Consider the following 8,216-nt stretch of genomic DNA (forward strand, 5'->3'; position numbering starts at 1 on the left):
TAAGACTTCATGATTCTTAGCTTGTGACAAATCTAAAAATTAAAAGTGTTTATGTAGTTGCTATTTATATAGATGTTATTTATGTTAAATTATCTAGTTGTTATAGTAACAATTATCTAGTTGTTATTATATGCAATTTTTTAAAAAATGATTGTCCATATCTATTAAAAATAAGTTTCAGTCAAGTAAAAAACATATGAGTTAGAAATATTCATATTTCCAGGATTTATTTGAACATCTTTTCATGAAATCATATACTTAGTTCTTATAGTACAGTGTCTCTGATTATATAGTAAAACTTCAATTATTTTTCTCTCAATAAACAATATTTTATGAAGTTCTACCTATATACTTTATGACAAATACTGCATAAATATGTTTCCTGTAAACATATAATTAATGTTTCAATGTTAATATGACTGACATAGAATGCTATATATGTATTTCACGTTTTGGAAAACTGTTAAATGTGGGATAGAAATCAGATGTAGGATAGAATGGGTCATTTTTTTGTTTTGTTTTTTGTTTTGTTTTGTTTTGGGTACACACATGATGATTTCCAGGGGTTACTCGTGGCTCTGCACTCAGAAATTGCTCCTGGGTCTCGGAACTATATGAGATGCTAGGGGCTCAAACTACTGTCCATCCTGGATCAGCTGCGTGCAAAGCAAATGCCCTACCATTGCACCAATTCTGTGGCCCCAGAATGGGTCATTTTTAAAAAGCAGAAATTACTGAGAATTAGTAGACATAAATTCAAACACTAGTTTTGCAAATGACCCTGTAAATCATTGAGCTTTACTTTACTGCTTATATATGTGTAGCAAATGAGGAAGATAATGTTATTGCTGTCTTTTTTATTTCCACAGGAATGTTGCTAAAATGAATTAGGCAATACATGCATAAACAGGGAGCATCTTGGTAGATTCATACTCCGTAAAACTGTAACATCATTATTATTATTGTTACATTATAGAGTTTCTGAAAAATCAATTGACTGAAAATATTAATGTAAATATCTTACAAAGAGGTTATCAAAACATTGTTACAATATATAAGTAATGGCTTTGTGTTCTGTTTTATTCAGCATAGCATAAAAATATAGCTTTGGATTATTAAAAAAAATAAGAGCACTATTCTCCATTTATTTTACCTTTAGGCTTACTTAATCAGACCCTAACATTACATATGATATTACACTTGCACCTTTTACTACATCTCTAAATATTTCTAAAGCAAATATAGTCATTAGTGTCATTTTTACATTATAACTTTACTTCTTTGTGTATATATATGAATATGCAAGTGTATCTTAAAATAAATAGGTTATATGCAGAAATAAAACATAATGAATTATATCTGATACAGGGAAGGATAAATGCATATTTTACAAAAATATTGGTACAGTAGGTTTTATGACTGTTTATGATTGCTTTTTCTTAGAATTGAATGATCATATACAACTGTAAGTCTCTGCTTAAATTATTAATTATTAGAATTTATAATTATTTTAATTATTAATACAACCATGTGCAATTTGTTTTCTAAGACATAATGTGTAACACTATATAATTTTGCTAATTAATATTTAAATCCTATTCCAAGTATAGTGTATGAAATAAATAATATTTAAATAACATAAGGAAAGAAGATGAAGTTGTAAACAGCATGTAATAAAATTTATAATATATATGTATACATATATAAATATGTATACATACAACAAAATATACAAAAAATCCTATAAACAAAGCAGGTTTAAGCTTGAAATTTCTAAGAAAATAAAAGAAGACTGATAGCACTGCTTTAAAAAAGTGCATTTTATCTTTCCAATTTTTATGCATGTCCTACAAAACATTATTTTTATATGCAACTAAAAATGGCTTAGCAAAATAGAACAAGAAATAAAATGCTACCAAAAAACAAATCAGTAGTTACAGCTCAGCAGGTATTTAATTAAAATATTTTCTTTATAATAGTAAATTTTCTTGATAGTTAAAAATATATGCTTACAATTTTGATTTCTTACTAATGTTTTCTGAGAAATGAAACCTAGACACAATAATAATGAAAACATAAATTGTGATTTCTATATGTTTTAGAGAAATTAATATCTATTGTGGTGTAATAATTTTATGAAAGCTAATGAAATGATTCATTGGCTTTGATCATGAATGGTATTTGGGTTTATTTTTCAAAGTGCATAAACATATTTTATATTTATTTTTGTTCACAAAGAGCTTGAAAATTTGGAAATGATGTGTCATATTCACTTGACCTTGTCATATTACATAAATCATATTTTTTTCAGGGAGCTATAATTTAATCTTAGTTGATAAATATAACTTGATTTGAGACACTAGATTCACATATACACTAGAGATCAAAGTAAATAAAAATTAAGTTTGGGGATGGAGCAATAGTACAGTGGTAGGGCGTTAGCCTTGCATGCAGCCAACTAGGAACAACCCAGCTCCAATTACTGGCCTCTGATATGGTCCCCTGTGCCTGACAGGAGTGATTTCTGAGCATAGAGTCAGGAGTAATGAGTGCAGCTGGGCGTGGCCCCAAAAGAAAAAGACAAAACAAAGTTAAGGTTAAAATTTAAATATTCAAAGCAAACAAAAATTTTGTCATAATAAATAAGTGTATGCAAAATATAATATAATAGTTCTCTAAAGTTTGACTTTGGATCTGTTTGTTCTGATTATTTAGATGTGTTTCTTGTAGGCAGAAAAACATTGGATTCAGCTTTTTGATCCTTGCTACTCTACTTTTCTTTACTGATAAATTTAGTCCAATAACCTTGAAAGATGATGTCATGGGATTTAATGTCATCTATTTGTATTGATTTGATTTGACTATTGTTCTCTCTTGTCTTAAACCTTTCAGTTCACCTTAAATGCTGGTTTTTAGTCTATAATGCTTCTTATTTGTTGCTTATCCATGATGTTCTGTATCCTTCCTTCAAACCTGAATGTAATTCTGGTTGGGTGAAACTCTCGGTGAAGCATTAATTTTGTTGAGTTTTGTCAACTATATTCTGACACTGTTTTGGGACTTGATGGATGCTTGTGATAAATCTTATGTAAATCTTAAGAATCATCCTTTATATGCAATTTCATTTTTTGATCTGTTAATTTCAGTATTTTATCTTTGTGGTATTTGTCATTGTTTCTAGAAAGAGTCTTGGGGTGCTTATCCTTGGATTTATTTAAGCTGGTACTCTTCAGGCATGCAGGCTTTTGTTGCATAAATTCTAACACTTGGAGTTTCTCTGCAATGATGTCCTTGACTGTTGATTCTTCATGAAGATTTTCTTCTTGGGACAATGGAAGCCACTGAGTCTTATGTGGCTTCTGCTGAGTTTATCCAAGATGTCTATTTTTGTCTATTCAAATCTTTTGAGGCGTTCTTCTGTTGTTTGATTTTATAAGACTCTTATCCAATATCTTCAATTGTACAGAGTTATTAATAAACTCATTTTACAGCTCACTGATTCTGTCCTCAGCCAATGTTATTCTTTTGGGGAGGCTTTCCAATAAGGTTTCCATTTCACCTATTAAGTTTTTCCATACTGTTATTTTAGTTTGAAGTTTTTTCTTTTCTAACTTAATATCCTTTTAATAATTTCAGTTAATTCCATAGACTCTTTGAGTTCTTTGAGTATTCTCTAGATTTTCTCTCTATGGTCTTTATATGAGAGGTTACTTAGGTGGCTTGTTGGATCTACAGAGCTACCATCATCATTCTCTAGGCACTTTGGTGTTCTGCATTGTTTCCCCATAATGTCCTTTGCAGTTTGGTGTTTTCTAAGTTTTGTCCTTGGTTTCATTAATTAGAAGATTTTACTTTTAGCTTCAGGCTCCAAAACTAGGACCTGGGGAGATGCAGGTCTGGAAGCAAACACTGATGTAGGAAATAATCCACATGATGAAAGGGTTTAAGAACAGTTTCAGGAATTCCAACACTCAGGACATAAATCCCACCACATAAATCTTCTGCTCCTAAGAAGCAAAGCAACTTAGTGGAAGAAGATCCAAGAATGAGCCTTTGCCTTTCTGAAACCCAGGCTTTTATTAGCAAGAAACAAACCACATCCTAGGGAGGGGTAAAAATACCAAGTAGAGATGGACCCAGAATTCTCATCACCAGATCAAACCCTAGGGTGAAATATCAATACTATGGGGTAGGACTCAGTAATACAACAGAAGATATGTATGTGGCATACTGTTGTACAGTCCTCCTGATAGTTTCCTTCTGTACCTCAGTGTGTGGGCACTGGGCACTTGCTACCAATAGAGTTGGGGGGGAGGTCTTTCCAAGTGCTGGTTAGCCCTTTTGCTGATGCTCTTTTGGCTGCGGGCAGAGGCATGTCACTTTTCACTTCCAGAGGTAATGGAGGAACTGACCCTGCTGTTAATAATTTCTCATTCTGTAGGCATCAGCTTCTTGCAGTCTTGGGGTACTGGAGGGTCTCTAGACTGCTGGTTAGCTCTTCTTCTGGTTTTATTTGGGGATAGTGTGTTGGGTACAGGTCACTTGCCACCACTGGGACTTATGGGAACTCGCCATGCTGTTGATAAGTCCTCCTGCTGTTTCCTTTGGTCTGTGATGTTGACGCAAGGTATTTGTAGCTTTGGGAGGCTCCAGCTGATGGCTGGCTCATCTGTTGGGCAACAGCAAAGGACCCTATTTTGCAATTCTTTATTTTTTATCTTTAGATTGTAAATTTCTTCCAATATTATTGTCTTTAAAATTTTTGTATTCTACTATGAGGTCACAATATTTTTGTGATATTTTTACTTCTCCATTTTTTATTAAAATTTAATCTTAGTGAATAAAATTTTCTTGTGTAAACATAAATTTACAGCACTCGTTCATTACTATGACAACCTATATAATATGATTGATCTCAGAATATAGAATATAAAAATAACAATGCACATTATACTTTTTCTTTAGTTTTCTATATTTTATCATTGATGAATCATAGTATATAATAGTATTGATGCATATACTTTTTAGCAAAGTATTAAACCATTAACTATACTTTTATATTACTTCTATTTTTGCCTATTTCTCATCTCTTCTCCTTGCACGTACTTGTTGCTTGATAGGTCCAGTTCACTGATCTTATCAGAATCAACTGCTTTCTTTAATTTACCATTATCTACTACCTTTATTTATTTGTATCCTACTCACAAAGAGATCATCAATCAGTATCCTTATCTCTCTGACTTATTTTTGTGTTTAGCATAACATATTCTATTTCTGTCATAATAAATCACCTTGCCTCTCATGCTGAGCACCTTACACTGGAGATTGAACTCAAGTTTCAAGTCTGGAAAAGTCTGTTATGTTTTACTAATATAGTCAATTATTTTGCCTTTACTCCTTTATTTTTTGTTCTTTGTTTTATGTTAATTTTTTAAAGAGATGAGCTTTTGTCAGTTTTCTGAATAACTACCATAAGTTATTTCCCAAAAGTGATGAGTTTTCTTTTGTTACTTATTTTAATATTTTTATCTCCTCCTGTGCACTTGGAGCTACTTAACAATAAACATCTTGGTCTTAACTTATTTTAGATAATCTGGGTAAGGTTATATTGTTAATGTACAAAGCTTCTGCACACCACTAACATCAAAGTCACATTCATTACCCTCAACCACTATCCTTATATATTTTGGCCTTATCTTCATTCTATTCTCCTCCTTTCCCCACTATTTATGAATAAATTTTTTATACCAAGATCAGGGATTTGTCTTTGTCGCATACTGTCTATTCATATGTTTTCTTTCTCTACATTTCACACATGATTACATTATCCATTTTTGTTCCTCTCTTTTTTACTTATTTTGATTAATATATTATCCTTTACTTTCAACTACATTGTAAACAATTTCATGGCTTCATCTCTTTTTGTGACTTGTGTATGTGTTATTTCTTTGTATAGATTGCTACGAATTCCTTATCCTCATTTTAGATTTTGCTACCGTGACAAATTTCTAGTTATGCTACTTAAAGACTGGAATTTGAACCCTAAAATACAAAGTAATTATATATAATTTGAGAACATTTGCCTTGGGTGGGGGGGTGACATCACACCAGGCACTTCTCAGGGCTTGCTCCTGTCATAGTGTTTAGTAGCTACTAGTATTGGTTATGATTTGATCCAATGAAGAGCCAGGAACTGAACATTGAAACTGGGTTTCAATTGCAAGGCAAGCATTCTACCCATTGTAAAATATCTATCGCCCACAAATTTGAGATTTTAAGGTTGAGAGGAACATTAAATAGTAGATTTGCACATACATATGTGCATATATGCTCATAGATAATTCAAATGTATTTATATCAATCTTAATTTTAACAACTTATGCTCATTTTTTTCTTTATATTATTTACAAATATATAAAATAGAATCAGTAAAATACATAGTAAAAATTAACTTGGGATCTAGTGGATTTAATGGGTATTTACAACTTTTAATTTTAGTGCTTAAAATATGTTGCTGAAATACAAAATAAATGGCAAAAAATTATTTGCCTGAGGTTAATGGTTATGTTCAGAGACCTTCTTACATTGCAGTTGTATGCAGAGCCTCTGATTTGGGGAAGAATGGTGAGCCATATTAGGCCATGTTCAATGTTTATTCTTGACTTTCTGCTGAGTAATCAATACTGGTGATTCTAAGGGAACCACATGTGTTTCCAGAGATTGAAGTAGATTGACTTCACCAAATCAAGTACCTTAAACACTCCTTCATCAGTTTACATCAGTTCCAATTTTTTATAGATTAATACAAATACTTGTATAAATTTGTCACTGTATCTCTTCTTTTGAATAGCATTTTACAGTACAAAGATTCTTTTGGTTTCCAAATTGTTATTAAAATTGATTATACATGATTGAAACAGTATTTTATACTGAACCAGAGAATGGAGAGTTTCTTGACCTAGAGAGCACAATAATCATAAGAATTTCAAAAGAATCTGGTATATTGCTCAAGCAGTAACCTTACATTCTAATAAATTGTGGCAGACATATATTTCTCAACAAAAAATATGTGGCTTGAATGTTGTTATGCTAAGTAATTAAAATACATATATTTTGTTGGATAAATACCAATCAGTCATGGATTTTGAAGAGATTGTCAAAGTACTGTAGTCTTGAATGGTGACTCAACATTTTCGGGAGTAAGATCTGAGAATACTATAGAGATTATAATAAAATTTTCAGGGGTGGAATTGGACCACACCTGGAGGTTCTCAGGGCCTATATCTGGCTCTGTTCTCAGAAATCAGTCCTGGAAGGCTGGGGTTACCAGAAGGGTTTCCAGGATCAAACCCTGTGTGGTCCTTGGATGGCAGTGTGCAAAGGAAATGTCCTACAACTGTGCTATCACTCCAGCCTATCTAAAAAGTATCTTCCAAATAAGATCACAGTCAGATATAAAATTTTTTAAATGTATTCAAATTTGTCTTTGCCAAATTAGAGGATTTTTGAAAAAAATTCTTTTGCATAATGAGATATATATTTTATTAAAATATTTTAGGGATCTTGAAATAGATTATAGTATGTCTTTAGTCATGCTTAGAGATTAGAATAACTTCATATAACTTTAAGCATTAAATCTGTCTTCATTGCACTCCCTCAAGATACTGAACAATTAGTATGACATGAAATCTAGATATTTAAATTTTTAGTATCTTGTAGTTCTAATGGGCAGAAATTTAGCAAATTAGCTATTCTCTATGCCATATTTAGCATAATAATTGAACTATATAACACAACATAACAGAAAATGAACTTTACTGTGTTTCCCAGATCACTCTCAATGCACATTTTCCACTGTTTTTAACAGTATCCATTAGTATATTTCATTGGTCCTTTTTATTTTTCTTACTGTACTTAGCACTGTGTGATATAACCTTGAATTCCTTTTCTTTTGTCTGCTTTCTTAGAGTAGCTCACAATTCATGACTAATTTCAAATATTCTTATGTAATCTTATAATTCTGTAGACTGTCATTTTTTCTCTACTATGATGCAAAATTGTTTTCTTTTGTTTTTTTTTCAATAAATATAATTAAATCCTATATTTATTCTCAAAACATATTCAGTTTATACCACAATTTATGTTGCTCCTCTGTAATATGTGGTATTGCAATTTATATAATATTTAGCATTTGTTTAAATATGCCAAGCTTTTCA

The sequence above is a fragment of the Suncus etruscus genome, chromosome 8, assembly GCF_024139225.1.
Source record: "Suncus etruscus isolate mSunEtr1 chromosome 8, mSunEtr1.pri.cur, whole genome shotgun sequence".
Classification (NCBI taxonomy): Eukaryota; Metazoa; Chordata; class Mammalia; order Eulipotyphla; family Soricidae; genus Suncus; species Suncus etruscus.